At 39.4% G+C, this 23,776-nt stretch overlaps 1 protein-coding gene and 1 long non-coding RNA gene across 4 annotated transcripts in view; one reads left to right on the top strand and one right to left on the bottom strand.

The window, feature by feature from the left end:
- Positions 1-23,776, bottom strand: part of ADAMTS12 (ADAM metallopeptidase with thrombospondin type 1 motif 12) — a 364,104-nt gene that overhangs the window by 289,902 nt on the left and 50,426 nt on the right. The gene's annotated exons all lie outside the window — the stretch shown is intronic.
- LOC104652686 (uncharacterized) lies at positions 20,851-22,980 on the top strand. Its single transcript, XR_745976.3, has 3 exons — positions 20,851-20,995; positions 22,254-22,359; positions 22,575-22,980. It is a non-coding gene; the product is annotated as an uncharacterized LOC104652686 (long non-coding RNA).

Genomic DNA, 23,776 nt, shown 5'->3' with positions numbered 1-23,776 from the left:
GAATCAGATTTTAATTTAGTTGCCTATTTCTGCATCTTTGCATCATATACCTACAACTCTAGCTCTTTATATATTTGGTCTCTGTTGATACTGAAACTAGTTCAAACAAGTTTCCAAGCAATATAAACTATTGTTTCCCTCATTCACAGTGTAGTTGAGGGTGCTTCCTCTCCAGGGTGCAGAGGACAAGAATGAGAAACAAACAGCCTTTCAGTGTATGAGCTTTCACAGTATGTGCTGTTCGCTAACTCAAGCTGTATCCTTAAAAAAACAGTAATCAAACATCTGCAGAAAACAGCTGCTTGGAGGACAAAAGGAAGGTTCATTTCTACTGTTTCAGAAAGAAAAGTCACAGAGCATGTGGTACAATGTCAAATAAACCCCAATCTTGAGACTTTCAGGTGTTAGGTAGCCTATGTTTTACAAGAGGCATTAAGCTGTACTTTAGTGGAAATGGCCTTGCCCTAGAATTAGAAGAATCAGGTTTGGTTATCAATTCATTCATACATGCAATTTATCATTTAATCAGTAAAGAAATATTTATGATACCGCAGAATGGAATTCTCCTCACCCTCTTCATTCTTCCCTCTCTAAACCCTGAATACTCAAGGGTCTCAAGCTCCTGCCTTTTCCGTCAAACATCTTATAGGAGTTCTTTATATTGTTATTATGGAAAATACCAAAAATTACAAAAATAGAATGGTCTAATGAACCTCCATGTACTCCTCACCCACTTTCAGCAATGATCAATTCTTGGACAATCTCATTTAATCTATACCAACCCTCTTTCCCAAACCACATCCTGAATTATTTTGAGGCAAATTCCAGACATCAGATAATGTCACCAGAAAATATTTGAGTATGTATCTCCAAAAACACAGATTCTTTTTCTTAAAAACATACAACTCCGGTGCTATTTTCATGCCTAAAGAAATTAGCCATAATTCTTTAATTTAAATATTCAGTCAGCATTCAGATATCCCTGATAATCTCATTATTTTTTAAAAAATACGAGACTATTTATCTACCTTTCTCTTTTTCATTTAACACTATATCTTGTAAGTCTTTCCATCATAGAATATAGAGATATTTAAAAGATCCTTTTCATATAAATAGAGCAGTGAGGTTTTACCATGTGAAAACAGAGCAAAGCATGGATTTACTTGTCATTTTAAAAATAAATGTTATTGTGTATATTTGAGGTTTACAACATGTTATGGGATATATGTAGGTAGTAAAATAAATCTATAGTGAAACAGTTTAACATATCTATCATCTCACATAGTTTTTTTGTGACAAGAGCAGCTAAAATCTATTTTCTACTTATTAACAAAAATCCCTGATATAATTTTCTTAATTTTAGTCCTCATGTTGCATATTAGCTATTTATTCTATATATATTTTACATATCTGCTATTTTGCATCCTTTGACCTACAGCTCCATATGTCCTCTCCCCAACCTTGTGATGACCACTGTTTCATTGTCTGGGTATATAAGTTCTTTCTTAAAAATATTCCACATATAAGTGACATCATGCAATTCTTTCCCCTTCCGTGTCTGGCTTAACTTAGCCTAATGTCCTCCAGGTCCATCTATGTGATGACAAATGGAGGATCTCCTTCTTTTTTAAGACTGAATCGTATTTCATATACACACATTTTCTTTATCCATTTGTCTGTCAATGGATACTTAGGTTGATTCCATATTGGCTATTGTGAGTGATGCTGCAATTCACATGAGTGCAGATCTCTATATGAGGTGGTGGTTTCCTCTCTTTAAGGTATACGCAGAGGAGGGATTGCTGGGTCACACGGTAGTACTATTTTTAATTTCTTTAGGAACCTCCATATTGTTTTCCATAATGGCTGTGCCACTCTACATTTCTGCCAATCGTGTACTGGGGTGACCTTGGCTGCACACACTCACCAACACTGGTTATCTCTTTTCTTTTTGGTAATAGCCAAATTTACTAGTGCGAGGCAATATAGTGATTTTAATTGCATTTCCTTGATCATTAGTGATGTTCAGTACTTTTTCATGTAACTGTTAGTCATTTTTAGGTCTTCTATTAAGAAATACCTATTCAAGTCCTTTGCTCACTTTTTAATCAGATTATTTCGTTTTCTGCTATTGATTTGTATAAATTTTTAAATAAATTTTGGATATTAACCTCTCATCAGTTATGTGGTTTACAAATTTGTTGCCCAGTACACAAGTTGCCTTTTCACTTTGCTGAGTGTTCGCTGTGCAAAGCTTTGTAGTTTGATGCGGTTCTATTTATTTATTTTTGCTTTTGTAGCCTAAGCTTTTGGTGTGATGTCCAAAAAGTGTCACTGTCAAGGCCAATGTTCAGGTTATCATCCATGAGTTTTATGGTTTTAAGTCTTGCATTTAGATATTTTATCAATTTGGATTTTTTTGTATTGTGTGAGATAATATTTCATTATTTTGCAAGCAGAAATCTAATTTTTTCAGCTTTATTTATGTATTTATTTATTTATTTTATTTATTTTGATACAGTGTTTTGCCCTGTTGCCAGGCGCCAGGCTGGAGTGCAGTAGTGTGATCTAGGTTCACTGCAACCTCTGCCTCCCAGGTTCAAGCAATTCTCCTCAGCAATTCAACCTCTGCCTCAGCCTCCCAAGTAGCTGAGACTACAGGCGCATGCCACCACACCCAGCTAATTTTTGTATTTTAGTAGAGATAGGGTTTCACTATGTTGGCCAGGATGGTCTCCATCTCTTGACCTCGTGATCTGCCCGCCTCTGCCTCCCAAAGTGCTGGGATTACAGCCTGAGCCACCGCGCCTGGCCTCAGCATCATTTATTTAAGAAACTATTCTTTTTTCATCACGTCTTCTTGGTGCCCTTGTTTAAAATTAGTTGGTTAGGATTTATTTCTAGGCATTCTGATTTGTTCCATTGGTCTATGTTTCCATCTTTATGCCAGTATTGTATTGTTTTAATTACTGTAGCTTTGTACTATAATTTTAAATTTGGACATGTGATGCCTCCAACTTTGTTTATCTTTCTCAGTATTGCTTTAGCTCTTTGGGGCGGTGGGGTTTGTACATGGTTCTATATAAATTTTAGGATTTTTTTTTCTAGTTCTATGAAGAACACCACTGAAATTTTTTATAGGAATTGTGTTAAGTCTGTATAGTATTTTGGGGAGCATGGACATTATAAATGATCCACCCAGAAGAATCTGAGACACCCAAACACTTCCTGTAGTAAGGACGAAGGAGGCATCTCATCTGGGGGTCATCAGTGATGGACTTCTTACCCTTGACCTGGATGAGAAGAACAGGGGAGCAGTAGAAGGAAAGAGGCAGGAGATCAGGGAAAGAAGCAGCTCACAGTACCCACAGGGAGCTAAAAGTTGGCCAGCTGGGAAGGGAAAAGGGATATTCACTATCCTGTTGCTGCCATTTTGTATTTGTGATTATTTGATAACAATTAGTTCCTTTTCTCTTGTTGGAGGACACATGCAAGCCCTTCTAGGTATTGTTAAGCATGGGGGGTGGCTGACATTTATGTAGGCATCTCTGGAACTAGATAACTGTGACCTTGGAAAAATCGCTTCATTTATCTGGATCTCAGTTGTACCACCTGTAAATAGAGACTGAGTTATATAATCTCAAATGTTCCTTCAAATTCTAGCATTGTTTAGAAGTTTTGATGTTTTCAATCAAAAATTGAAATCACGGAATTGTCTGGGAGCAATCAAAGTAAAATATTAGGATTTTGTTATTTGCAGGGGAAATTTCATCTTTGAAATGAAGAACAGTAGATTTAAATTAAACATAAAGCAAACTTCCAACAATAATCAAGTTGTTATCCTGCTGGAATATGTTAAAAGCACCACCTGCATCATTTGCTTCTAAGACCGCTTTTGTGTTACCTATCCTGGACCTCTTAGAAGAGCTTTATACAGTTCTTTTAACATATGTTTCTTAGACGTATTTGAGTGGTATTTGTGCAAGATCTAAAGACAATTGCTAAATACTTCATTGGTAGAGGGGATAATAAACTGTCCTGTAGCCAGTAGAACCGAAGCCAGTTTTAACTGAGAGAAGAAATTTCTGTTTGACTGTGGAGTTGGGTTTTTTAATTACTAAACTACACATTGCTATAGCTTTATATATAATAAAAATTTGGAAAATATAGATTAGGAGAATAATCGCATGCAATCCTATTCACAATAGCAAAGACATAGACTCAAACACCCATCAATGATAGACTGGATAAATAAAATATGGTACATATACACGATGAAATACTATACAGCCATGAAAAACAACAAGATCATATCCTTTGCAAGGACATGGACGGAGCTGGAGGCTGTTATCCTCAGTAAACTAACACATGAACAGAAATACAGCATGTTCTCACCTATGAGTGGGAGCTAAATGATGAGAACACATGGACACATAGAGGAAATCAATGCACACTGGGGCCTTTCAGAGGGTGGAATGTGGGAGGAGGGAGAGAACCAGGAAAAATAACTAATGAGTGCTAGGCTTACTACCTGGTCATGAAATAATCTGTATAGCAAACCTTCATGACACAAGTTTACCTACATAACAAACCTGTACTTGAACCCAAAATAAAAGTTAAAATAATAATAATTATTATTATCATCATCATTATCTCATATGACCATAACACCAGCAATGGCCATTGATGACATTCTTATAGCTTTACTACATTTATATCTATAATCATACTTCAAAATTTTGAATCGTACCATGTATTGTTTTTTTTTTCATATTTAGTAATCTTATAAATTCCTTTATTTATCTTCAAATAATCTTCCCAAATACCAGAGTGACTACATAATTTTCACTGTATGAAGACAGGCCAATTGTTGGGCATTTCCCTATTGTTTGGCATTTAGTTTGTTTCCAGTTTATACATTTTGTTATTATAGCCGTTGCTGTTGTTATCATCCCAGTCACTGATTTATAGCGGATATACTGAAAATAAAACCCTAGAAATGAAACTATAAGGTTTTAGGTCATACAAATTTTTGTTATTTTGATCTGCTTTAAGAAACTGCCCTCTGAGCACTCAGGTCACGATCTTTTCCAACCAGCAGTATGTGATTGAGGCCTTTCCCCACTCTGTTGGTACTCATTTTCAACTCTAACATAACTGAAATATGCAAAGTAACACACTTTACATAAACTTTTAAATTAAAAGTATATCCTGTAGCTTAGCTACTCCACGTCACAATTTTATAAAATAAATGAAGCTACTTCCTTTCTCTAGCTCTGAACTTGATACACAGATGTTAATTACCCAGTGTCACCCTTTCAATCCCCTTACTGAAGAGTTTTCAGTATAATAATGTTTCTCTGCCAACCAAATCACTGATTACCACATTCCAGCTTTTCATTTAGAGCTGCCGAATTTTAGATTTGCTGAAACTGTCTACTCTCTGTCTAGACTAAATAGCAACACTTACTCTTCCAAATGTGTTTGATCAAGATTTGGGCATCCTCAAGTCACATTCTGTTTTGTTTTTGGAAATGTCCTCTATAATATTGTTTAGGAAAATAACTATTATATTTTTCCCTCACTCCCGGTTTCCTCTCTATTCTTGGAATCTACAACTTATCACCATGGAACATTCTATGTCCCACAATTAAGAGCTCCTATTTCTGTCTTCCATGCTGGGGAAATATTTTAAATCCAATTTCTTTAATATTAATGCCTTGAAAATGAAAAACTACATGATGCTCCATATGGTCTCCAGCCCTGAGTAAAAAACTCACTTCCAAAAGCTCCCTAGGTGGCAAACCTCACCCTGATGATGCACAGACACAAAACATGCAAGCACAGCCTTGGGAGGTAGATTTGAGTTCTGGCTTTAGTTATGTGATCTCATTCACTTTTTATTGGGCCTCAGTTTCCTCATCTGCAAATGAGGAATTGGGTTATATTTTCTATAAGACCTCCTTAATCTCCATGGTATTCTCCAAGTTTCTGAATTAAAAATAAAAAGGGAATTTCTGGACATCAAGTGTTTTCTAACCTATCAGCTGCAAATGGCTGCAGGGTTGCAACAAAATTTAAAAGAATCCTCAAATCCTTGTGTACATATATATTTTCTTGATCCACAAATCAAAAGCTACTATGATTATTACTATTATCATGCAGGAAATCTGCAAAATTGTTTGGCATTTAAAAGGAGTACTCTTCTTACTAAAAATTTAAATAAATGAAAGAAAATCATGGCTCTAAAGAAAAATGAAAAACGTCTCTGCACAGCTCAAGAAAAACACAGGCCGAGCATGGTGGCTAATATCTCTAATCCCAGCACTTTGGGAGGCCAAGGTGGGAGGATTGCTTGAGGCCAGGAGGAGTTTAAGACCAGCCTGGACAACATGGCAAGACTCTATCTCTAAAAATAAAAAAATTAGTGTGGTAGTGCACCCTGTAGTCCCAGCTACTTTGGAGGCTGAGGTGGAAAGATCCTTTGAGCCCGGGAGTTTGAAGCTGCAGTGAGCTACGATCACAACACTTCACTCCAGTCTTGGTGACAGAGCAAGACCCCATTTCTAAAAAATACACAAAAACAAAAACAAAACAAAAAACCCCACAAAGCCCTCCTTCAGACTGCCCATAATATTGCCTGCACTATCTATTCTGGCATTTAATTACATTCAACTGAGAGCTTTTCTTCCTGGGTGGCAAGCTCAATTGCCTTCAGGGCCAAACTGGTAACAGGAATGAGTGAAGCACACCGGCTGTTATTCTTTCAAAATTGGCATGTGCTTTATAGTTAAAAGCAGGAATGATCTTCACTTTCACAAAGAATTATGCTTTCTCCCACTTCTGTGATACATTTAACATCCTAGGCGTATCTTTTGTTATTCTTTTTTAGATAGTTATTCATGAGAGAAACAGATCCCTCAATCATTAGCAAACAAGGTGCAAATATAATGATCAATGGTGACTGCTCCAAGTTGGTCTTAGTGTCAGAAAAAAAAAGAGAGGCAGTGGTGGGAGCTACATGAGTAGACAGGGCTCACCCTATAGGGAAGAGAGAGTCGGTCCCCAGTGACTCTGGCCCAGCTGGCATGTAAGTCTATTGTTGTAAAATTTTCTGACTTTTTTCTTTTTTTTAGAAAAAGGAACTTCACATGTTTAGGTGGAAACTCCTGATACTTATTTACCTGTCAGTTTGGGCTTATTTTCAGTATTATGGCAAGTCAAATAAAATATGCTGTATGTCTTCATGAATCAGTTTGAGAAAGACCTTTGAGATTCCTTCAGTAAGAAAAAATTATCTGATTGAGACAGGGGTCTCATTTTAGAATAAAAAAATGAGAGTGAATTGGGGCAGAAGAGGAAGGGATTAAGAAAAATAATTGATGAATATGTTGGTTAATTGGACTGTGGTGATCATTACACAATGTATACATGTGTCAATCATGTTACACACCTTGAATATATACAATTTTTACATGTCAGTTACATACCTCAATAAAGCTGGGTGAAACAGAAAAAAGTTTTAAATTATTAAAGAGTCCCAAGCATATCATGGACATGAGCCAGTTCAGTCACTGAGGCAAACCTCTTTCTTCTCAATAATAATAGATCATAACAAGCACCAAATTATTAAGAACTAAATCCCAGATACTGGAGTAGAGCTTTATGTGGTTAATTTTATTTCACCTCAAGGTCACACAGCTTGAGCCTGACCCAGGACTCAAACCCTAGACCTCTATGCCACCTTTCCATCCATGAAGCCATGAAGGGAACAGAAAGGGCAGGCTTCTGGGGTTGTAGCAATCCCAATGAAGAGCTGTGGGCCTCAACTGCCCTTGAAGGTAGGTTCCCTTCTATATTAGAAGACCCTTTGGTCAGTTCATTTTTAGAAGAGGAAATTTTCCCCAAGTTTACATTTTTGTAGGCTTCAATGGAGCAAGTTAGTCAATATAAAAATAAAAAACAAATGAGCAATCATAACATAATCATGTCTAAAGAATAGATTCCTCCACTCTAAGTCACTGTCTTCATCCAGACCAGGAGGGTAAAGCAGGAAAGGGAGGGCTCTGCTGGTTGTCTGAGAAGAGAAGCCCATCAGCTGTGCTGATGAGTGGTTGTCTAGGGGCGGGCCATCAGTTCAGGAGTACAAGCGAGGAAGAAAGGCCCTTTGATGGTGCTTGCAGCTGAGACTGCCTCAGTGTTCACCTTACCATTTCTTCTTTCTGGGCACACAAGACAACTTCCCAGCATACCTTGCTCTGTAAAATAGCACAATTAAGGCTAGGATGATACTTCCCAATGTGGCCCCTAAAATCTCCTAGAAGAATCTCAGCTTACACCTTGATAGCTTTTCAGCAGAATGGGAAGTGAGGGACTTCAACATTGCAAAAGCCACATGATGAAGGAGTTTGAATTCCTGAGCAACCACTGAAAGGAGAGTTATTTTCTGGAGAGGAGCCATCCACTAAAGATGCCGACCCAGACTGTGCTATCACGTGAATAAGAAACAAAATTTGATATTAGCCATTAAGATTTGCTATGTGTTAAAGTAGCTAGCAAGCACATCCTAATAGAGTTCTCAGGAAAACTACAGTTGTTTCATCTATGCTTATCCAAAGATCCAGTTTGCAAAATCATTTCTGCTCTGCAAAGAGCTTACTATTAAGAAGGTCCCAGAGGTAACTCCACAAAGCATGCTGAAAATTCCTTATATATATGAAGAGTCAAGTCACCTACTGAAATTCCAGACAAATCTTCCTGACCATGTGCAAGAACACAGAGTACCTGCAAGTTTCCAGGATTCTGGTGATATCAATTAATGTGCTATGAACTCAAACTCTTTAGAGAGGAAAACTGGGCTAGATATACCATTTCACTAGATAAGAGATTTAGCCAGTGGCCAAACCTGGATGACTGCAGGTCAGAGCTGCATGAATGTTGCAGAAACTCTGGCAAAAAGGAAAATTTGTACGTTCAGGACCTGTGTTGCAGATGCTACACAAACCCAAAAGGAACTAAAGGGCAAAAAGCATGTGAGGCTCTTAATTAATTATATAAAACTATTTGATCAAGGTAGTGCTTTAAATTTTTTATGTGCTCAGAATCATTTCTGTTTTTGCAAAGAAAGATCAGATAATTTCCAATGATTAATTTTGAAATGTACAGTTTTGCTCAACAAATCAATAGAGGAAGAAGCAATAATCAATTATATGAAAACTCCCTGGAAGTGGGAGAGAAGAGTGAGAATAAACTGCAAGCAATTCCTTCCGAATGGGTTTTTGATCAACTCCTCTGTGAAGATCTTGCTAGCAGTGTCTTTATCATGTGGTTCCTCTTTATGTAACCAGAAGGGAGTGTCTCCAAACTAGAATCAAGTTTGGTCTAGACGCTGTGGCTCCAGCAGCTCACCTCTGCAAATTTGGATTTAGAAAACTCCACACTAGAACAGATCCCTACCTTGCCATAGTTGAATAGCCTGCACACATCATTTGACTTTGTTGTGTGAACTGCAGTTGGGACGTGTTAAAAAAGAAGCCCTCTTAAAAACAAGGAAGATGAAACTGTATCACCTCTGTATTTCTAGATAATTTGTTGGTGAAAAGAGTTAGGGACATTTCTAAGAGAAGTTAAGAAGTAAATTGTTTTTCCGACTTCTCCTCTTTGAAAATTTTATATTCAATTTATGCATCTTGATGAGGTCTACAATAGTGTGCTCAGCAAATAACTTTTCTTCCTGAGCCACAGAACTTAAACTTTTAAAAATGACAGTTTGCTCAGTGAGGGCAAAAGATTCACAGCTGACATAACTCACCCATTAAAAATAATTTTTAACGGAAAAAATGGTAATATTAATACCAGCAAATTTGGAAAAAAGTATATGCAAAGGTTTAAGTATTGGTAATTCAATTTGCATATACATATGTATGCATACATATATATATATGAATGTATAAATATATGTATGAATTCATGTATATGTATGAATGTATATATGCTTTTAAGTTTATTTGTTTGAAACCATAGATATATTCTTGATGAAAATGTGTACCACTACACATTATTGGCTATTTAACAAATAATTTAAATTAATAATGAAGCTAAATTAATACCAATTTATAACTAAAAAACAAGAACAAGTACCAAATAAAAATAAACAGCAAGTACTGCCTTGACAGTAAACTTCTGTCCCCAAACTGCAGAGCTGCAGCCACCCGTGTTTGGATGGTAGTGAGACCCCAGCTACGTTGCCGGACATTATGCGGAGACTGGGTTTCTTAGTAAAATACCAAATTAGAGTCCACAGTAAGTTCTGGTCATGTACTGACTTCTCGAATGCTAAAATTTAATGACCCTTAATCACTCACATAATTGTTTGCTACTAAATTGCTCTCAGTTCATCCACAAAAATTAATGTCTATGGAATTACATGTCTCATTCGCCACATAAAGACCTGGTCCCTCTTTCAGCCGATGAGGAGGCTGTTCAAGGCTGGCAGGTGAGCCTGGGGCAGCTCTTTCAGAACTGACCCTGCTGAGACCACAACCTTGACCACCATCAACCAATGTCAAGTCTTTCAGAAAGGTAAGAGTGGAGGAGGGTCAGTCTTACTTACATTGAAGAAATAGATTAGAAGTTACAGCAGGACCATTATACTTGTAGCACAGGAAGATTATCTTTTCTGGTCATCCACAATACTCAAATATAAGGCCCAAAACACTTTTCTATTGTACATTTTTCTTTAGCGGTAGTTAGGAAAACATATAGCTCAAGGGATAAGAGCTGAGTTCAGGAGTTATACTGAAAAAGCCAATCTTAGCTTTTCTAGACTTTAGTTTCTTCATCTGTAAAGTGGCTATAATAAAAATAGTTTCTGCCTATAGCACTCTTATAAAGATTAAATGGTGGAATCCAAGGTTAGCAAACTATGGTCCATGGGCCAAAACTGGCCCATCTGTAAATAAAGTTCTATGAGAACAGAGTCATGGCCACTTGTTTATGTACTGTCTCTGGCTGCTTCACCCTGTAACAGGCGAGTTGGGTAACTGTGATAGAGACCACATGACCCATAAAGCGTGAAATATTTACTATCTGGCTTTTTACAAAAAAAAAATTCTCCCTCCCACCCCGATACAATCCACACACATTATTTTGTACAAGTCGTAGTATATAAACACTTAGCTATTGTTTTCTATTTAGAGTTTTTGTATTTTGTGACTTGCAAAAATCAACTTGTGAATTGTGAGGCAATGTAAAGCTGAACAGTTAACAATGAAAACTAGATTCTGGCATCAGCATCTCAGAATATTTGATTTCAAGGAAGAGTTACCCAGACATATATAATCATTATGAACAGAGCTACTTTGACTAAAGCCATGGTGGGAGGCTGGGAAAAATAGTATATCAAACATACATGATCATGTAGGCGCTCCTTAAAACCTGTAGAAATTAATTAAAAACATAAATCTAAATTCTGAATGCCAAAGGGCTTTTTTTTTATTTTTCATGTGCCTTTTTACTCTTACCTATTTCTCTGGAAAGCCACAAAAGCAAGTAATAGCAATAGCATAAGGTAAGTAATTACCAATATCATACCTTTATACACCTACTATATACCCAGAAAAAAATTTAAATAATAATAATATCACTCTTTGAATAAAGGAAATAAACAGATGAATTCTCAAGTCACTCTGCTTTCATGAAGCTTTCCCTTTACCTGATATTTTATACTACATGCATTTCTAAAAGAAATACTTTGCAGGAAAGAGCTGTAGCTCTTGTTTGACAGCTCTTGAGAATTGACTCAGAAGGAAACCTTGACATCTCAGGCAAGGTCTTTCTTCTTTAAAGTAAGGTGACTGCATTTCGGATCCCAAGCCAAGGACAGTGCTAGCAGGAGATGATGCAGAAGAAGGCTGGGCATACACAGGGGCAGGAAAACAGCCCCAGGCTAGGAGGGCCTGGAAAATGTAACTGAAAAACTATTCTCCAAAACCATTTGAGAATGACATCAACCCCATCTTGGGAGAACACATCGTTACACTTGGTGGGCTGTGGGGAACAGATGAGGCAGTGTGACAAAGTCAAGTCACCCACAAGAAGGTGGTGTTTATGTGGCGTTTAAAACACTTACTTCAGCTAGATAAGCCTAAATTGGCTTCCTTTATAGCAAACCTACATGCCACTTTTTATATTCATGCCAATATCATGCCAAGGTTCCTTGTGGTGCATACTATGACATATTTACCCCCAAGGCAAATCAAGTTTTAAAATGAAGATGAGATCTTTGCAGGCTAGGAATTATTTAATAGACACACTAATGAATAAATAAATGTGAAACCATCTCCTAGAAATCAAGGATGGTGAAAAAAAACAAAAAAAACTCTCTGATCCCTAGGTTAGTGTGATCTGCCAATTTCCAAGATAGCTCCCAAGATTCCAGGCTCCTAGAGTACACACATCTCCCAATCATGCAAAGGAGCACTAATCTGGGTGCTGCGTGAAGGGACTGTGCTGATTTAAGTAAGGTTCCAAAACAGTTGACCTTAAAATATAGGGTGACAATGATCAGGGTGACAATGACCTAATTACACGAGCTCTTTGAAAACAGAATTTTCTCCAGCTAGTCACAGTAGTATATCTTGGAAATGCTTAATTTTATATAATCATATTTCTTAATGTTTTGCTATATAATCTATGTCTTATTTGGATCTTTACTAAGAAATATGTTCCTACCACTAAGTCACTAAAATATGATCCTACATTTTCTTTTGTTGGCTTCATACTTTGATCTTTCACATTTCAGTCCTTAATCCACCTAGGGTCCGTATTTGTATGAGACCCTCTAGTTTTATTTTTCTCCATATTATAAGCCAGTTTTCTTAGCACCATCTGCTCAACACTGGGCAGAGGCAAGATGAGAAATATGGATGTGGCTTGGGCTGGGAAGCCAACATGATCCCAGCATCCTCTGGCAGAGGGTATGATGCAGTGACTCAAGATCTTGTTGGTGGAGAAGAGGTAAAGGGAGGGATCTGTCTCAGTAGATTCTGCCCTGACCATCCTCTTTGGCCCCTGTGTTACAGTTACTAATCCTTGATTTATCTTCTCCTATTGAAAACTGGAATCCCTTTCCGCTTGGGATGGGGGACGGGAGGGAAAGGGTCGTGTTGTCATTTGCCTTGTCAGGCCTGGTGACACTAGCAACTGGCATACACCACATTGCTCTGAATGAGTTCCAGTCCAGCACATGCCCATCTTAAAACCTCTTTCATCACATAATTGGTACAGTTCAATGAGATAAACAGATGGCACCTTTCATCAGGCTACTACATGCCAGTAGTGGGAAAAGAACCCATTCAGAGGCTCGTACTCATGAGCTGTGCTCCTCCCCAAGCTGGCATCCCTGAATATAACACGAGGGAAGACACTCAGGCAGAGACGGGGCATCCTGACCTGCCTTATTAGCAAAGCTTCTTCCAGATATGACCTTGCATTGCATATTTTATTATTATTATTATTTTTGCCTGTTTGCTTTGGTTTCATTCTTAACAGTACTTTGAGTTGTAGTTTTATTATTGCATACTTTAAATTCACTACTCTTCTTTCCACCTTTCTTCTCTTCCCACCACCCAGGACTCTCCCTCCCCATCTTTCCAAAGCAGCACATGGCTAGCTTCCTACTACGACTTCAACTTCAAATTCAGCCTGGAAGTTAAGAAATGATTTCCCAGGAACTGCAAAGAAGGAGGATCTGACCATTGGCCTTTGTGCTGCCCCCTGCCTTCTTCAACTCCCTTGGGTCTTAATAATTAACTTCTCTGGAGGCGTGTTGTTCCATGAGCCTTTCTGTTCCCTTGAACTCATCCACTGGAAACAATTCTCCTACACAGCTAAGAGCAGATTTCTCTGAACTAAGCAGCTGTGGTCAGAAAGTAGAGATTCTCCTTTAAAAATGGCCTTTTCCAGTCCCACTGTAATGTTGACCAGATTTCCTCAATTCCCAAAGAATTCACGCTCTTCATATTGAGAAATCCATCTGGCCCCAGTCCTTTTCCATCAGAGGCAATCAGCCTCAGTGACATTCAGAGAGCCCTTTCCATAACTTTCCTGATCTAGCCCATACCTATCTCTAACTCAATAAAATGTCAGAACCCTGAGCCCTAACATGTGAAGAAAGGGAATCCAAAGCCCAGATTGGAAAACAGGTCAGTGGAACCAGATATAAATCGAAGTCGGGATCTGAAATTTGAAATGAGGCAGACATTTCTAGGTACGCTATATGGGCATGAGGCTCTGACGGATTAAAGAAGAAATGATGGGACAACTTTGGAGAAATGAAAGATCCATGAAATAGGAAGACTTCTCCAAAAAGTGTTCTGGAGAGCCATTGTACAGCCCAGATCCCCTCACAAGACAGAGAGGAGAGGTGATGTGAGGAGATAAATGGCAAAAACGAGCTAAGACAACTGGAATACAAACTTGATCAGTATCACAATTTTATGTAAGACCAGCTCAATTACACAGAAGTATATTCACAAGACGAGACAGTCAGAAAATAGTCAGCTTGCCACGAAAGCAGCCAACTGATACAAAACAGAAATGTCTGGGGACAGGAGGTCCTAACAACTTTAAAGCCACTTGCTAAAGAATTCTGCCTTAGCCAGGCATAGTGGCTAATGCCTGTAATCCCAGCATTTTGGGAGTCCAAGGCTGGAGGATTGCTTGAGCTCAGGAGTTTGAGAGCAGCCTGAACAACTTATTGAGACACTGTCTCTAATAAAAATTGAAAACAAAATTAGCCAGGAGTGGTGGTGCACACCTGTAGTCTGAGCTACTGAGAAGGCTGAAATGGGAGCACTGTTTGAGCCCAGGAGATCAAGGCTGCAGTGAGCCGTGATCATACCACCACACTCCAGCCTAGGTAACAGAGCAAGACCATATAACCATACACACACACACACACACACACACACACACATATACATATACAGAAACATATACAGTATCTTCTCTTCTGAAGAATGCATATATATATATATATATGTGTGTGTGTGTGTGTGTGGAGCTTCCATTTATACTGGTATATATATATGATATAGATAGGGTCTTGCTGTATATATATATATAAATTAAATATATATTTTTTTAATTTTTAAAAGGATTCTTTCTTTTTTTAAGTTTCTGCAAAAGAAGCCCATACTAAAACAGTTGCATGATTTGATGCTTTGGGTTCCTCATTTAATTCCATTTTCAAAATCATCTGCTTTGTGGCTATGCTACAAACTCTTAGTTTATGGAGTACACACAAGAAAACACACACACATAGCTCCATATGACACAACAGAAGAATGGTGAAAACAACTGCAATAATAATAGGTGAAAACAATGGAGAGTATTTACTACATAGGGCATATTTACTATGACATTTCTTTAAGCATGCTACATATATTAACTCATTGAAGACACATCCTATGGCCTGCTAAAATTTATATCCCTTATTAAAGATGAGGTCAATGAGGCATATAGAGACTGAATATCTTGTTCAAGATTATACAATGAAAAGATGATGGAACTAGAATTGCAGAACTAGAATTCCAATCCATGCACTCTGCTTCCAGAATCCATCACTAAAACCACTCTGTTATACTGCCTCTTAAAGGATGGTGAGTTACCTGCCTAGCAAAAATAAACAGTTATCTTAGGTGTAGCTATCCTGTGAAAGTTTCTACACAAATTAGCCCAAATAGTAGTCTAGCTGCTAAAGGCAAATATTTTGCTTGACTTGTTGCACATTGATTACTAATAGCAGGTGGTTTCAGTTGAAGAGTCGTGCTTCTATCTTTCCGTTGGTCCTCCTACTAGATGATCCATCGCTCCCCAAACCACATGATTGTAACAAGCTTAATCCACATTTACTGTGCTGCTTAATTACGATAGAATAATAGCTGAAATTAAGCTGACTCCTTAATTACCTTTTTTTCATTCTGGCTGCTTTTTATGATTATTATCCCTCCTGCCTTCACAGAGAACAAAGTATATTTCCATGGTATATGACCAGCTCCCCAGGATGAAAACTCCAGGTAGCAGAGACAGTCAGGAAAGCCTTGCTCTATGGCCAAGACCACTGCAGAAGCTAGAAGTGGGCAGGTCCTCTCAAGGACCCTTGACACACAGAAAGCATCCTACCAGGAATGACAAACCAAACAGCTACTCTTAGGAGATAGGATTCACAGGGTCTTTGCAAGGTAGCTATACCAAGTGCAGTCCCATCTTCCGAAGAATGCAGTGATCATCAAGACTGTCATTCATCAACTATTGCTGAAGCTACCTGATAGAGTCACATGGAATAGGTGGGAATAGTATCTGCAGTTTGATTTCCAAAGGAAAAATCTGAGATAGTGTGGGAGGATATATAGGTTGGTGATTGGAATAATTAGATAGGAAGGGGGTCTTTTATTAATTTCCAACTTGTGCTCCTGATTCCTTGTGTGAGATTCATCCAAGTCTACAAGCTTACTATGCTTCTGTTTCCTCATCTGCACTATACGAACAGGTTCTACCTATTTGCTTTGCACGGAGAACAACCCAATACATAAATGAACATTTTGAGAGGGGAAAAAAAAAACCCTTTGTGTATGGACACAGTACATTTATTCGAAGCCACTATATGAAAAGTGAAAATAATCATTGAAGTTGGAATATTCTCAAGCACAAAATAGAATTCCCTTTTCTTATACTCAGATTTAAATTGAGTTCCATTCAACAAATGTGCAAGCAAATGTGTTAGGCATTACAGACTCAGTCACACACATCATGTGTACAATTTCTACCATCTGGTGAGGCTCATGCTCAGAGAGAAAATTTCCACTTGGCACTGGTGGGGTGTTGTTTTCTCCTGGTATAGTTTAGTTTGGGGAAAATAATGCAACACAGGTTTATTTGAAAGGATAGTTACAAAGAGCTGGACTTCCCCTTCTTTAACTATAACCCATACTTTGCTTCCATTTATATCAGTATAAATATAAGATCCAGTCCCTCTGACTCTCACATATGCACTAGAGACAGCCGTGGGAGGCAGAAACCAGACTGAACAATTGGCCTGAAATCAAAATGTGAAGAGGAAAAAAAACAACTTGCTTATATCTCTATCTTTTAAATTTAACTTTTTAATTCAGTCAATATCATCTCTCTCATTCACATAGATTCCAGGAACAGTCTTGCTTCTCTCTAGTCATCGACCTTCCAGGAGTATAATAGCTATAAATAAGTCACCATGAAATAAAAGCAAAACATGTGAGTCACTGCTGCCATTGTTTCCTAAGAGTACATGGGAATTAGTGTGAGATGATGAAGATGAATAACTATGATGATGATGTGAAGGGGGAGGGAAGAAATAAAATTTCTGTTCAAAGAAACCTTGTTCCAGTAAGTTCCAAGTACACCTCCAACTGTGTAACAGCATTTGCTTTTTTAGTTTATATGTACCCATGGGCTTCATTGGACTTAAGCTCAAAGGACCACACTCTGACAAGCATTTTTGTATCTGTGACTGGGAAGCCACACAGCAGGGACACACAAGGTCATAGTCATTGCAACATGAATTCTCAGAGCTGCCTCTTCAGGGGAGCTCAGCAACTGTCATTTACCTCATCTCTCTTTTCAGAGACAAAGAGTGATTCATTTTGATCTTTCAAACATCAGCCCTAAGCCTTTATGTCTTTTTTAAAAACTCCCTAGAACACTTTAGCTAAAATATGTCAAACTGTATAATTCAGATATAAAAGGTTCATTTGACTGTATCTGTTTGGAAATTAAGTGCCTCACAATGAAGAGTAGATACAACTAACAGAGGAAAAAAAGATTTCTCTATAATGCTCTCCACCTTCAAACTCTCTCTCAAAAACCATCCAAGTCTGTATGAATGGTTAAAGGGATGGTGGCGCAGCCATTCCATGAAATCTTCTGTAGCTAGAAACATTAATTCACAAAAAAAATCATGACTTGGGAAATGATTACAATAAAATATTAAACAAAAAACAGGATTCAAAGCTGAATATATAAAATGATGTAAATTATTAACTGTACATGTATAGGGGGAAAACGGGGCTCCATTAGTTTGCCAGCAGTGTCACGGCAAGGTACCACAGAATCGCTTAATCAACAACAATTTATTTTCTTACAGTTTTGGAGGCTGGAAGTCCAAGATCAAACTGTAGGCAAGGTTGGTTCCCTCAGAAGGCTGTGAGGGAAGAATCTATTCCAGCCCAACTTGGTGGCATTATATGACCATCTTGTCCCTCTGTCTCAAATTACCATCCCTCTCTATGCTTCTATGTCCAAATTTTCTCTTGTTATAAGGACAATAGTCATATTGGATTAAGGTCTGATTTTAAGTTACTTACCCCTTTAAAGAACCTATCTTTATGTATGGTTATATATTCTGAAGTACTAGAGGTTAGGACTTCAGCATGAATTTTTTTGGGGGGCCACAATACAGTCTAAAACAAGAGCTCAATATACAAGAGTGTTTTAGTGGTAGGATGCGGAACAATTTTCATTTTTCTCTTCAGTGTTGAGTGTTTCAAATATGAGTGTTTCAAATACTCTACAATAAGATGTGTTCTTTTCATGTTTAGAGAAAACAATGAATTATCTTTGAAACATGTTTTTGGTATTCTTGAGAGTTTCCATCAAAGCCACATTCTTAGGAATGAGTTAACTGCCAGGCATGTGTTAGGGAAGGACCCAGTCCTCACTCTGGAACCCATGACCCTCTGTGAACTCTTGGCTTGCATTCCAGAAGGCCAGGGGCCCTGCCCTTTTCTATGAATTCCCAATGGAGGAGTCAGAAGGGCAAAGCCATCCTCCAAAGTCAGATCAACCCCTCTTAATCACCACTCATACACATACCTTTCACTCAAGTTCCCTGGGCAGATATGAATTCAGGACAGATGTCACCAGTTTCCAGGAGGATTAGGACACCGTGTTCTAATTATGTCCACATAAATGCTGCTGTTGGCCAAAAACTATTCTTTCAAATGCCTGCTTAAAATATATATTTAGGTCACAAGTCAAAGGTCTGAGGCCTTGCTGATTGTGCTTTTTGGACTGATTTTGATCCACCTAATGTCCTTGGGAATGGTGGAATCCCAGTGGCTCTTGAAGGGAGAGGGAGCAGGAAAGAAGCAGGAAACCCCCCTGACCCTGTGGCAACACCTGCCATGTAACAGCAATAGAATATAAACATCAGTACTTTCCATACCCAGGAATGTGGATAACCACTTTTCAAATACTGTCTCTTTAATCCTCAGGACAACCCATGAAGGTGAATCTATGTTTTAGAAATGAGGAACTAGAGAAGATGCACAGCTAATAAGTGGCCCAGCCAGGATTGGTGCCCAGAGCCCCAGTTTATAAGCTCCCAGGACCGTAAGTCCACAAAGGCAGGAGGGCCATGTCTGTTCTACCATATCCCCAGTGAGGTCCACACTAAGTACTTGTTGAGTAATGAGAGAACAAGATCAAATTAGCTTTTTGCTGAGAGCCCATAGCACCAGGTAAAGACTTGTCAAGCATTATCCCTAATCCTTGCACTAACTTTGTAAAATTAATAGTATTGTCTTACTCCATCCAGGCTGCTATAGGAAAATGCTATCAATTTGGTAGCCTATAAACAACAGAAATTTATTTTTCACAGTTCTGGAGACTGGGAAGTCCAAGGTCAAAGCGCTGGTAGTATTCAGTATCTGGCGAGGGCCCGTCTCCTGGTTCATAAATGGTGCATTCTTGCTGTGTCCTCACATGGTGGAAGAAAAAACCAGCTCGCTGGGGCCTCTTTTATAAAGGCACTAATCCCATTCAGGAGAGTTCCCCTTCATGCCCTAATCACTTCCCAATGGCCCTACCTCCTAAGATCATCACCTTGGGGCTAAAGATTTTAACACATCAATTTTGGAGAGCCAGAAACATACAGACCAGAGCAATTATTGTCCCCATTTTAGAGTTGAGATAACTGAGGTTTAAAGAAATGAAATACATGTAAGGTTCTCAGGACTGGAAAATATAGAGCAGTATAAGATTTTCCGCCCTCACAGAATTCATAATCAAATTGAGGATAATACTCATCTGTCTCTCTCTCTCTGTGTCTGTCTACCTGGGCAGTTTATGCTAAGACCCAAATAAGGAAAATAGGCAATGTGCTCCAGAAGCTCAGCACACATGTGGATGTCACTGGGTTTGTTTTTGTTTTCGTGAAGTCCACATTCTCAGCACATTAAGTTATCACAAAGCTTTCCCTCAAGTGAAAAAGCCCAGTGCATGTGAGCACAGAATCTGGAAATCCCATGGCCATATCCACTGTGGTTGGCTGGGTGGAGGGAGAAGGGGGTAATGAAGGGTGTTCACCAGCCACAAGAAGATCCCCTTGATCCAGGGGGCTGAGTCAAGGAGGGGGCTGAGTCAATGTAGAAAGGCCCCAGGCAGCCCCTCGCCCTAGACAATGTCCCTCCCAAAAACCCTGACACTATCCAGCTCATCACACTAGACCAACCTTCTCCAAACACCCTCCTTTAACACGCAAATTCCCAGCTAGACAGGGGTGCCACATTACATTTCTGGGAGAGGATAAAGATCAGCTGCAAAACCTGGAAGACTGGAAATGAATTCATTCAACAAATGTGTATTTATTTAACTAAATATTAAAGACATAACAGAAGAACAAGGGTGAACAGGGCAAGACTTTCCGGGGCGGGGTGGGGGGGGCACTTCCATTACAGCAGGGGAGGCAGACAACGGGGTTGAGGTACAAAAAAGCGCAAAGTTCATTCTGTGGAAAGTGCTGAGGAGGAAGGAAATAGGAAGAAGGCAAGAAAAAGAAACTGGGGCAGAAACTGACAGCGAGCTCAGCAGCTCTCGGAGGAGGTGACAGGGAAGCTGAGAACTGCGGGAGAAGAAACTGGGTGGAAATAACAAATGTTCGGGCCACAGACAGCAGCAGGTACACAGACCAGGGGTGGGAAAGAGCGTGGAGCATCTAGGCCAAGGTGGCCAAAGCCTGGAGGGCTAGTGGTAGAACGGAAAGGTCAGAGGCTGCTGAGAGAGGTCACCTGGCCTCTGGGAGAGTCTGGCTTTAATTTTTTTTTTTTTGTTTTCTTTAGAGGCAAGGTCTTACAATGTGTTACCCAGACTGGTTCTGAACTCCTAGGCTCAAGCAGTCTTCCTGCCTGGCCTTCCAAATTGCTGGGACCACTACACCCAGCACCGGATTTTAACCAGAGAACAATGGGAAACCCCTGGGGGAGTTAACGCACCAGACAAGCCCCAGGGTACGCTCTAAAAAAGACCTTCTGGCTGTCCTGTGTAGACAGACTCCTAGAGAGGAAAGACACTAGGTTAGAGATGGGGGCTGGGCTCCAGTAGGGGAGTGGACAGACATGGACTTAAAATGTATTATTTTTTGTCATTACTTTCAATGGCAAAATCTGCAATTACTTATGCACCAACATAATACTCTGGAGACAGAATTGACTGGGCAATAGAAGAACTGAGTGGCAATGGTGGAAAATGGAGATGGCTCAGTTACTAGGCCAGCCTCAGTTGAGTTGTTGCTTTTAATTATCGCTTCCAAAGATGTACTGGAGAAGATGTACTGGAGGAAGTCCTCATATGTGCTCTGCTTGCCACACCCACACAAATAAACAAATTCCTTTGACAATCTACCACTTGGTTCCACCAAGAAATTCTTGAAAATCCTTCATTTCGTGTAGGAATCTGACCCTGTAGGGCAGGGAATGTCTCTGTTTCCAGCTGAACAGGATTTCTGGGCTTAAGAGCACTTCCCACTCCCTTCCTAGCATCTGCACGGTTCTTCTGGTTGGTCCTTGAAGTGTATGATGATTTTGTAAAAGAATGCTAAAGAGGATATATGGAATATGACAATAACAAAACTAAGCAGACAGTTTAATGGCAGTGAGTATCTGGATCCAGTCACTGGGTTACCTAGTAAACACTTCTTACACCAGAACACTGGGGAGAATTAGTTTTTAAAGAAGCCCGATTTGTAACTTTTAACCAGAAAATAGATTCCCTGTTGAGCAAAGCCTGCCTTTCTGAAAAACTTCCTGTCAAGAAATTTTAAAGTTGTAGACAACAAAGGGTACAATATAGAAACTATAATTGACTAAGCCGCGTAAAACGTCACAGTTAAATCTGTATTGATGATTCTGCTTAACAGCTCTCATTTTTTTCTTTTTTAGTGAGAACTGTCACCAAGAATAGCACTGTGTTTTAATTACTCTCCACAACGTCCCCACAGAAAGGATTACAGGGAAGCTCCCCTGTGCCACATGTGGACTCACACAGGTGTGGTGTCTAGCTTCCAGGATGAGCAATGCCCACGTACATTTAAAGACTATGAAGCAATGGTTAACACTTAAGAGCTGAAAGCGAGGGAAGGTGTTCTCTTTCTGGGTCCACGAGGGGGCGGAGTTTTAAGGGCAAGAACTTCCCAGTGCCATGCCCCGCTCCCATCTCTCTCCAACCAGGAGATTTAATGGTCTCTGTTTTAACTTTCGCAGGCATGGGAAAAATCAAAAAGAACTTCACTTCAGCGGAAGTTCTAAGGAACTCCTTTCATTGGTCAGAGGTCTTGGAGAAGGTGGGGTTCCTCCCAGGTTAAAAGTCCCCTTCTTCCATACCCCTTTGGACTCTATGTTTGGCTACCCCGCCATGAACACTCCCTTCGTGGAAGCCATCTTTCTCCTGGATTTTTCCCTCTGGAGTCCCCTTCCAGACTTTCTCGTGGAAGCCTGTCTTCCCCTCCTAAACTCCATCTTTCTCTCTTTTCCCTTCCATTCAGTGTGGACGCTGCTTTCCTCTCCTGGATTCTATCTGTATGGATTCTCTCGCCCAGCATGAGCATTAGCTGTTACGTTCTCTCTTTCTCTCTACCTGAATAAATCACTTTCTACAAACACTTCTGAGTACGGCATTTACTTTTACTGCACACTGCGCCGTGGTATCCTCTCCCATTCTTGGGGAGTGATGGACCAAGAACCTGGAGAAATGTCCTCTCAGGGGAACTGAAGCCTCCCCTGAACCCCTGAGCCCCAAAATTACAAAAGGGCTAAAGACATTCAATAACAAGAACCACATCAGTTCTATAGATTGCTAGATTTTTAATGGCAGGTTCAATGGATTAAAATTGAAAATTGTCAAAGAATTGAAAAAAATTAAAACATAGGAAATTGTAGTGTTAGACAAAGAGAGGAATAAATGCAGACAAAAATAATTGTATGCCACAAAGGCATTCGAGAAGCAGAATTAGGCCAGGAGTGGTTGGCTCACATCTGTAATCCCAGCACTTTGGGAGGCTGAAGCAGGCAGATCACTTGAGGTCAGGAGTTCTAGACCAGCCTGGCCAACATGGTGTAACCCTGTCTCTACTAAAAATACAGCAATTAGCCAAGTGTGGTGGCACATGCCTGTAGTCCCAGCTACATGGAGGCTAAGGCAGGAGAATTGCTTGAACCCAAAAGGCAGGGGTTGCAGAGAGCCGCCAGCACCATCGCACTCCAGGCTGGGTGACAGAGCAAGACTCCATCTCAGAAAAAATTAAAAAAGAAAGAAAAAAGAAGCAGAAGTAACAGGGAAGCAGAGAGAGAGAGAAGGAAGGGGAAGAGGAAAGATGGAGCAGAGAAGAGGACTGGGGGAGGGGTGAAGGGACAGAAGTGAGTAGGAAGAAAAGAGGGAAGAGGCAGAACTTACCGCAGAATAAGGA

The sequence above is a fragment of the Saimiri boliviensis genome, chromosome 1 (genome assembly GCF_048565385.1).
Source record: "Saimiri boliviensis isolate mSaiBol1 chromosome 1, mSaiBol1.pri, whole genome shotgun sequence".
Lineage (NCBI taxonomy): Eukaryota > Metazoa > Chordata > Mammalia > Primates > Cebidae > Saimiri > Saimiri boliviensis.
This window is presented reverse-complemented; position numbering and strand designations above follow the sequence as displayed.